Source organism: Microtus ochrogaster, linkage group LG10 (genome assembly GCF_000317375.1).
Source record: "Microtus ochrogaster isolate Prairie Vole_2 linkage group LG10, MicOch1.0, whole genome shotgun sequence".
Classification (NCBI taxonomy): Eukaryota; Metazoa; Chordata; class Mammalia; order Rodentia; family Cricetidae; genus Microtus; species Microtus ochrogaster.
The window spans coordinates 11,583,910-11,594,114 of record NC_022035.1 but is presented as its reverse complement, the minus strand read 5'-3'; the positions used below and the strand labels follow the sequence as shown (position 1 = coordinate 11,594,114).

Below are 10,205 nucleotides of genomic sequence, written 5' to 3'. Positions count from 1 at the left end.
CCAGACAGGAAGTAGAGGCGGGCGATGAGAACAGGAGAATGTTAGAAAGGAGGAAGCCCATTCCTTCCAGTCCAGCCCAGACCACCGAAGAGGCAACATGCGATCTGTCCGGCTGAAAAAAGTATCGAGCCATGTGGTTAACATAGATAAGAATAATGGGTTAATATAAGCTACAAGAGCTAATAAGAAAACTGAGCTAATGGGCCAATCAGTTTTATAACTCGTGGAGATCTCTGTGTGATTTTCTTTGGGGCTTGCCAGCTGTGGGAACCGGGCCGGAGAGAAATCCTCACAAGCAGGCCCTCTTTGCTACATCGGATGAAAAAAGCAGGCGCAAAGTCTGAGGGCTGAGGAGCAGTGGACGTTTCGAGGGCTGTTGACCCTGCAGTCTCCAAGCCCCGCACCGCCTTTCGTGGATGCCCGAGCCCGCTGTGCAGCCTTCCCTTGTTTACTAGCTTACTCCCTTATTCCTGCCACCATGTCGTCGAATGAGAATGCTAATTCATCAGCTGCCCAGCTTAACAGACTCAAGAACAAGGGAAAAGACAGTACAGAAATGGGGCACCGCCGAATAGAAGTTAATGTGGAACCGAGGAAAGCGAAGAAAGATGACCAGATGCTGAAAAGGAGGAACGTCAGCTCATCCCCTGGTGATGCTACTTCTGTCTTGCAGGAAAACCTCAACAGTCAGGGTACTGTAAATTGGTCTGTTGAGGACATTGGTTTTTTTTTTCTTTTTTTAAAATTTATTTATTTATTAAAGATTTCTGTCTCTTCCCCGCCACCACCTCCCATTTCCCTCCCCCCTCCCCCAATAAAGTCCCCCTCCCTCCTCAGCCCAAAGAGCAATCAGGGTTCCCTGTCTTGTGGGAAGTCCAAGGACCGCCCACCTCCATCCAGGTCTAGTAAGGTGAGCATCTAAACTGCCTAGGCTCCCACAAAGCCAGTACATGCAGTAGGATCCAAAACCCATTGCCATTGTTCTTGAGTTCTCAGTAGTCCTCATTGTCCACTATGTTCAGCGAGTCCGGTTTTATCCCAGGCTTTTTCAGACCTGGCCAGGTGGCCTTGGTGAGTTCCCGATAGAACATCCCCATTGTCTCAGTGTGTGGGTGCACCCCTCGCGGTCCTGAGTTCCTTGCTAGTGCTCTCTCTCCTTCTGCTCCTGATTTGGACCTTGAGATTTCTGTCCTGTGCTCCAATGTGGGTCTCTGTCTCTGTCTCCTTTCATTGTCTGATGAAGGTTAATATTCAGGAGGATGCCTATATGTTTTTCTTTGGGTTCTCCTTATTTAGCTTCTCTAGGATCACTAATTATAGGCTCAATGTCCTTTGTTTATGTTGAGGACATTGTTAAAGGCATAAACAGCACCAATTTGGAAAGCCAGCTCCAAGCGATTCAAGCGCTTGGAAACTGCTTTCTAGGGAGAAACAGCCTCCTATAGACAACATTATCCGGGCTAGTTTGATCCCCAAATTTGTGTCCTTCTTGGGCAAAACTGATTGTAGTTCCATTCAGTTTGGATCTGCTTGGGCGCTTACTAACATTGCTTCTGGAACATCTGAACAGACCAAGGCCGTGGTGGATGGAGGTGCTATCCCAGCATTCATCTCTCTCTTGGTATCCTCCCATGCTCACATCAGCGAGCAAGCTGTGTGGGCTCTAGGAAACATTGCAGGTGATGGTTCAGGTTTCCGAGACCTAGTTATCAAATATGGTGCAGTTGACACCTACTGTTGGCACTTCTTGCAATTCCTGGCCTGTCTTCCTTGGCATGTGGTTACTTATGCAATCTTACCTGGACACTTTCAAACCTTTGTCGAAACAAAAATCCTGCATCCCCCCATCCCCTACCCCCCCAACCCCCCACTCCCGCTTAGATGCAATTGAGCAGATTTTCTCTACTTTAGTTTGTCTGCTACATCACAATGATCCAGAAGTGTTAGCAGATTCCTGCTGGGCTATCTCCTATTTGACTGATGGCCCAAACGAGCACATTGAAATGGTTGTGAAGACAGGAGTTGTGCCCCAACTTGTGAAGCTTCTGGGAGCTACTGAATTGCCAATTGTGACTCCTACAACTGAGAGCCGTAGGGAATATTGTCACTGGGACAGATGCACAGACGCAAATTGTGATAGGTGCAGGAGCTCTTGCAGTCTTTCCCAGCCTGCTGACAAACCCCAAAACTAATATTCAAAAGAAAGCCATGTGGACAATGTCAAACATCACAGCTGGATGCCGGGACCAGATACAACAAGTTGTGAATCATGGCTTAGTCCCATTTCTTGTTGGTGTCCTTTCTTTTATATATATATATATTTAAATAACATTTTTTTAATTTGTTTAACATACCAACCAGTTTCTTTTTTTTTTCTTTTTTTTTTTTCCTGGAAGTCTCTTTATTTTTTTTTAAATTTATTTATTTATTAAGGATTTCTGCCTCCTCCCCGCCACCGCCTCCTTTCTAAGGCCGACTTTAAGACACAGAAGCGGGGTGGGGGGTGGGGGGGGTGCTGGAGAGATGGCTCAGTGGTTAAGAGCATTGCCTGCTCTTCCAAAGGTCCTGAGTTCAATTCCCAGCAACCACATGGTGGCTCACAACCATCTGTAAAGAGGTCTGGCGCCCTCTTGTGGCCTTCAGGCATACAGACAGAATATTGTATACATAATAAATAAATAAATAAATATTTGCACGCCTTTAATCCCAGCACTCGGGAGGCAGAGGCAGGCGGATCTCTGTGAGTTCGAGACCAGCCTGGTCTACAAGAGCTAGTTCCAGGACAGGCTCCAAAGCAAAAAAAGACACAGAAGGAAGCTGTGTGGGCTGTAACCAACTACACCAGTGGTGGGACATTTGAACAGATTGTGTATCTTGTGCATTGTGGCGTAACAGAACCTTTGACGAACCTCTTCAGTGCAAAATATACCAAAATTATTTTGGTTACTCTTGATGCCATTTCAAATGTCTTTCAGGCTGCTGGGAAACTAGGTGAGACAGAGAAACTCAGTATGATGATTGAAGAGTGTTGGGGCTTGGACAAAATTGAAGCACTACAGAGCCATGAAAATGAGTCTGTATACAAAACCTCATTGAGCTTGATTGAGAAATATTTCTCAGTGGAGGAAAAGGAAGATCAAAATGTGGTGCCAGAAGCTACCTCCGAAGGCTTTGCCTTCCACGTTCAGGATGGGGCCCCCGAGACCTTTAACTTCTAATGTCCAGCTGAGGCACAAAGTTGTTAGCTATGTGCTGTGTTTCTCATAAATTTGTCGTACTGTTTCCTCTAAGAACTCTTTTTAAATGTGGTTTGTTATTGTAGCACTTTTTACAAAGAAACTATACTTGAACAGTTATAAACTGTACATACTATATGAAGCTGTCCTCTGCATTTCTTATTTCTGTGTGGAATTTCATATCCTGCAGTGTCCCGTAAATAAAGATTATGTTCCACTCCTAAAGGGGAAAAAAAAAGCAAAATTAAATTTTTCCTTCCCTATGTAATATTATAAACTGTACATACTATATGAAGCTGTCCTCTGCGTTTCTTATTTCTATGTGGAATTTCGTATCCTGCAGTGTCCTGTAAATAAAGATTATGTTCCACTCCTAAAGGAAAAAAAAGCAAAATTAAATTTTTCCTTCCCTATGTAATATTAATTCATTGAGGTAGATATGTCAATATGAGGTGGCATTGCTCTTTCCAGGAAATTATTATGTAAGAGACTGCTGTATCTGAATTGTGTTCATGGCATTGATAAAGCTGAATAATTATGAAGTTATGTAAATTTAAAGTTTGGGATGATTTTATTTATTTATAATTTATTTTTGTTTTTGGAGACAGGATTTCTCTGCGCACCTCTGACTGTCCTTGAAATTGATCCATAGACCATGCTAACCTTGAACTAAGAAATGTCCCTGCCTCTGCCTCCTGAATGCTACAATTAAAGGTGTCCAGTTTGGGATGATGTTAAATTTGATCTACATATTTACTTTTGTTTGTATATTAACTATAATATTCAGATCAATTTCAATAAAAATGATTCTAATGTGCAAACAGTTCCTCAGATTTCTTTCCATTGAAAGCAACAAGGATAACTTTTTTTATAATTGATAGTGACAATTCTTAATGGTACAATTATGGTGACATATTTAATGTTTTATGATTGAACATTTTCACAGATATAGGAAAGTCAATTTTCTGATTTCTTGTTCTCAAGTATTATCAAAAACTCACAACTTTGCTTACAATAAAAGGTAATGCTTGATAAAATAAAGGAAATTAATTTTTAAAATAAATATGTCCATTTTGTAGATACAAAATATCACTGAAGCTAGTAATGCTGTGACATCTATCTATCTATCCATCCATCCATTTATCTATCTAAATCTGTCATCTATCTGTCTTGCTATAGCACAAAAGAAAGCCAGTAACTGTATTTACCCAATTGAAATTGATGCAAGTAAATGACAAAAAAAGTAGCTTAAAATTAGCACTGTAAGATTCTTTAGATAAGCATGCTCTTGTGTGAGTCTACTCCATAGGTCTTTTAAAGGGTCTCTCTGGCAGTGAATTAATTAATCTGACTAGCCCTTTCTTCCAATTGCAAACTCTAGGATATTCCAAATACTCATTCAGATTTGGACAATAAAACTAAAGATTATCTTTTCACACCATTCAAGGAAAATAAAATTTCACAATAGTTGTGTTTATGAATACTTTTTACCGCTTCAGGAAATACATTGAACCATGTTCTTTATTTTATTGTATTATTGGTGTGCATATATGTATGTGTTTGTGTACATGTATGTAGGGATCCCAGGTGGGTAGGCCACTCATCCGTGTGTATGCAGAAGGTGGAGGTGGGTGTCAGGTCCGACTCTACCGCTCTCCACCACCGTATGTTTTGAGAGAGAGTTCTCCCTGAACCTGGAGCTCAACATTCCAAATCCAGAGTGCTGATCTGGAAGCCTATGGGAGATCTGCTCATTTTGCCTCACCCAGAACTGTGATTACAACTCTTAACTGACATTTACAGGGGGCTGGGATCTGAACTCAGATCTTTATGCCATGTAGAAGGCATTTACCCACTAAGCAATCTTCTTAGTCCTCAACTATGTTAATTATACTTTTATTTATATGCAAAATATACATATTCAAACAAATTAGAAGAAAAATGTTCATGAATATGAAGTCAGTTAAACTCCAAATAGGATATAAACAATGAAAGGCACACGTAATACATTCTGTGCTATTTTTATGGGCCTTTCCATGTGGAATTATAGGTTCATGGTGGTACACACTGTGGACAGTGCTTCTTAATTGACAGGACTCATGTATGAGAGAAGAAGGTCTACACTCTCATGCAAAGTTAGGAAGTTTACAAAGAATCATTGACCTTGGCACAGAAATGTGGCCTCATTCCAGGGACTTTGACATATAAGACTCATTTCATGAATGAGAAAATTGGCTCTCAGAAAGATGAATGGCTTTTTCCAAAGGCAAATACCGATTTAATGAGAACAGAACTAGAACTAGAGATTTGGATAATTTGGGCTGGTGCTCTCTTCTCTTACTACCATGCTCTTACGAATGAGGATGTGTATTTGAATGGCCCAGTAGTCCCTTTATTTAAATATACACTATTTGAAACCATTAAACTGCACTTTAAAATGGAGTTATTTTATTTTGATTTGTGCATGTTTCTGTGTGATTGTATGCAAGTGTGTATCTGTAAGCCAACAAAGGCCAGAAAAGACCATTGGATTCCCAGGGAGGGAATTACAGGTGGTTGTGAACTGCCCAATGTGACTACTGAGAACTGAATTTAGGTCTTTTGAAAGAGTGAATTATCTGAGCAGCCTGTAACAAAACAAGAACAAGAAATAGCTGACTCCTTGCACAAGGGGGTCCTAGCTACAGGATGCAGGAGACAGAGCTCTAATAGGAAACTATAAAAAGGGGTGGTGAATCTCTAGCAGGAAGAACAGCAAGACTTTCAGATACAGCATCACAACCCCAGAATTCAATTATGGGAGAAAAACAAAATCAAAACCAGAACAAAATAATAGGGGCTGGACAGATGTCTCAGCAAATAAGAGAACTGGCTGCTCTTTACCCAGAGGACTGCCTGTTTTATACCATCACCCACAGGTCAGCCAACAGCCAACTGTAACTACAGTTCCAGGGCAGATAAAGCCCTCTTCTGGTCACTACAAGTACTACACACGTGTAGGTAAAACACTCAAATACAATAAAAAAACAAAAAACTTAATGCAATTTTTTAAAACAACAAAAGTCATATCTGCCAAAATTTCTATATTAGAAACTGTGTTGTTCTGAAATGAGATGGTCTTGATTTCTTTAGAGTTGTGCTGGTCAAAGTTTCCAACTCTGAGTTAACAGGGCAGCACTGTGGATAGTTGCATCAGTGTGTACTCAAATGTCATTAAAACCTTTGAGGAACAAGAACATGACTGAGCTGGTAAAGGTCTTTGCTAAGGAACCTGACATTTGCTCCTTGAGCCCTCCATGGATCACCCCACCAATGATTCTCTGAATACACACATATATATATATAATATATACACATGCACACATATACACATATGCACATAAGCTGAAGTTTTAAATTCAACTGCTTAAAATCACTCAGAATTTCATAAACGACTTGAAGAAAAATATAAAATGTTTCTTATTAATTTATTCTTTGTCATTGTTTTTTATTGAGCTATATGTTTTTCTCTGCTCCCCTTTTCTCCCCCTCCCCTTCTAACTTCTCCAATGGTCCCCATGCTCCCAATTTACTCAGGAGATTTTGTCTTTTTCTATTTCCCATGTATATTAGATGTATGTCTGTCTCTCTTAGGGTCCTCACTGCTGTCTAGGTTCTGTGGAATTGTGAATTGTAGACTGGTTTTCTTTGCTTTATGTCTAAAAGCCACTTATGAGTGAGTATGTATTATATTTGTCTTTCTGGATCTGAGTTACCTAACTCAATATGATTTTTTTGGATCCACCCATTTGCCTGCAAATTTCAAGATGTCATTATTTTTTCCCACTGTATAGTACTTCATTGTGTAAATGTACCACATTTTCTTTATCCATTCTTTATTTGAGGGGCATTTAGGTTGCTTCCAGGTTCTGGCTATCACAAATAATGCTGCTATGAACATAGTTGAGCATATGTCTTTGTGGTATGATTGAGCATCCTTTGGATATATACCCAAAAGTGGTATTGTTGGGTCTTGAGGTAGGTTGTTTCTTAATTTTCTGAGAAATTGCTATGATGATTCCCAAAGTGGCTGTACCAGTTTGCACTCTCAAAAGCAATGCAGGGGTGTTCCCTTTACCTACATCCTCTCCAGCATAAGTTGTCCTCAGTATTTTTGATCTTGGCCTACCTGACAGGTATAAAATCTAATTTAAGAGTTGCTTTGATTTGCATTTCTCAGGTGCCTAAGGATGTTGAACATTTCCTTGAGTGTCTTTAAGCCATTTTAGATTCCTCTGTTCAGAATTCTCTGTCTAGGTCTGTACTCCAATGTTTTTATTTGTTTATTTCTTCTTTTGATGGCCAGTTTTTTTTTTTTGAGTTCTTTATATATTTTGGAGATTATCTCTCTGTCTTATGTAGGATTGGTAAAAATCTTTCTCCATTCTATAGGTTGCCATTTGTTTTGTTGACTGTATTATTTTCTTTACAGAAGCTTCTCAGTTTCAGGAGATCCCATTTATTAACTGCTGCTCTCAGTGTCTGTGCTACTTGGGTTTTATTTAGGAAGTGGTCTCCTGTGCCACTGCATTCAAGTGTACTCCCAATTTCTCTTCTATGAGGTTCAGTGTGGTTAATTTTATGTTGCAGTCTTTGATCCATTTGGACTTGAGGGTTTTTTTTTTTTGCATGGCAATAGATATGGATCTATTTGCATTCTTCTACCTGTTGTTATTCAGTTATGCCAACACCATTTGTTGAATATGCTTTCTTTTTTCCACTTTATATTTGTTGCTTCTTTGTCAAAAATCAGGTGTTCCCGGAGCGCAGATGTGGCAGATGTGGGTTAGTCCAAGCATAAAACAGTGGAGCCCACACTGAGAGCAGATCGCCCCACTACAATTAAATCAAGTAGGTTTTTGGGGCCTGGCCTGCAGAGTGGTAGGCCTTTTATTCTCGAGGTCCCTGGCAAACGGGAAGCCTGGTTTTGTCCCTGAAGACCCTCCTGAGTGGGGAGAGTGTTCTTGGCCTGCTGCGGGACACAGGAAATGGAGCGGGTGGGCATTCCCTGACCCCCTTGACCCCCGGGCAGTCTGTGAGGGGTCCAAATCAGGAGCAGAAGGAGAGAGAGCACGAGCAAGGAACTCAGGACCGCGAGGGGTGCATCCACACACTGAGACAATGAGGATGTTCTTGCTGGCCTGGGTCTGAAAAAGCCTGGGATAAAACTGGACTCGCTGAACATAGCGGACAATGAGGACTACTGAGAACTCAAGAACAATGGCAATGGGTTTTTGATCCTACTGCACGTATTGGCTTTGTGGGAGCCTAGGCAGTTTCGATGCTCAACTTACTAGACCTGGATGGAGGTGGGCGGTCCTTGGACTTCCCACAGGTCAGGGAACCCTGATTGCTCTTCCAGCTGATGAGGAAGAGGGACTTGATGGGGGAGGGGGAGGGAAATGGGAGGCGGTGGCGGGGAGGAGGCAGAAATCTTTTCTTTCTTTCTTTCTTTCTTTCTTTCTTTCTTTCTTTCTTTCTTACTTCTTTAATAAATAAAGAAAAAAAATCAGGTGTTTGTATGTGTGTGGATGATTTCCTGGTCTTTGATTGGATTCCATTGGTCCTCATGTCTGTTTTATGCCAATACCAGGCTGTTTTCATTACTATAGCTCTGCAGTAGAGTTTGAAGTCAGGGATTGTGATGCCTCCAGAAGTTCCTTTATTTTACAGAATTGTTTTGGCTATTCTGGGTTTTTGGCTTTTCCCTATGAAATTAAGTATTGTTCTTTCAATGTCTGTGAAGAATTTTGCTGGGATTTTGCTGGGCATTAAGCTGATTGCTTAATCAATGTAGATTGCTTTTCTCAAAATGTTTTTTTTATGAGGTTAAGTAAATGGTAAGAATCCAATAAATATCAAAACTTAAGAGCACAAAACATACTAATCCTGATAGTGGTTGCTTTTCTCAAATTTGTTTTCAGAGACCACAGAGTTTCTATTATACTACAGATGTGTATGTAAAGTCTTGGTTTCCATGGTGACACAATTATTTGTTTTGTGTACCTATTTATCATGCAGGCAATAGAAACCTACTCATTTCTTTCAAAGAATGTTATTGTAGATCTCAATGATTAGAGCTGATTTTCTTTTAATGTGAGTGCTTTAAACAGATCGCTCTGTCGCCAACACATGAGACGTCACGGGTAGTTCATTTGCTATTTGTCTCTGAAAATTGCTTCTGAATTTTCAGAAAGAGAAGACTTTATCTCTCTTTCTCTTCAGTCAACACCACAGAGTTTCCCAGCTGGGATTTCCTAGTGTTGCAGAAAGTTCCGATCAGAAGGAGAAACCTTTTGTTTCACTATCAAACCATTCTGAAGAATCTGCATGCCTTGCCTTCTCCACTACTCAGAGCATGATGAAGTTAGGGCATATTATTACATTAATATTTTGAGAAGTAAGATGTTTAACTCTCATCCCATTTATTCTCTTAAAAGTTTATTTTTCCTTGAAGTTTGAAGAAAGGGTTTTTTTTTCTACCAAATTCCTTTTTCTTGATACTGAATTCTTTTCCTGACTACATATTTTTATCATTAAAATTCTTGCCGTGCCATGTGCAGCTTCTAATTAGTGGTGTTCTCATTATGTGGCACAAGTATCAAGGTTAGCTTATCATTTAATTTATTTATTTTTTCTTATTATAACACACTGAATGAGAAGAAATGTAGTCTTATAGTTTGTATTTTATAGTAATAGTCATTAACCTGTCTTTGTTGAAAGGCAACCATCATATTTTTTTAATTTATTTATTAAAGATTTCTCTCTCTTCCCTGCCCCCGCCTCCCATATCTCTCCCCCTCTCCCAATCAACTCCCCCTCTCTCATCAGCTTGAAGAGCAGACCATTTAAGAAATGAAAGTGCCATAAATTCATAAATCAAACCTGTTAAAATTTTTTTAGAAAATCTCAAAACTACAGAGGTATAAA

At 40.0% G+C, this 10,205-nt stretch overlaps 1 pseudogene; it reads left to right on the top strand.

The window, feature by feature from the left end:
- Positions 1-478: 478 nt before the first annotated feature.
- Positions 479-3,307, top strand: LOC101990173 (annotated as a pseudogene).
- The last annotated feature ends 6,898 nt before the right edge of the window (positions 3,308-10,205 follow it).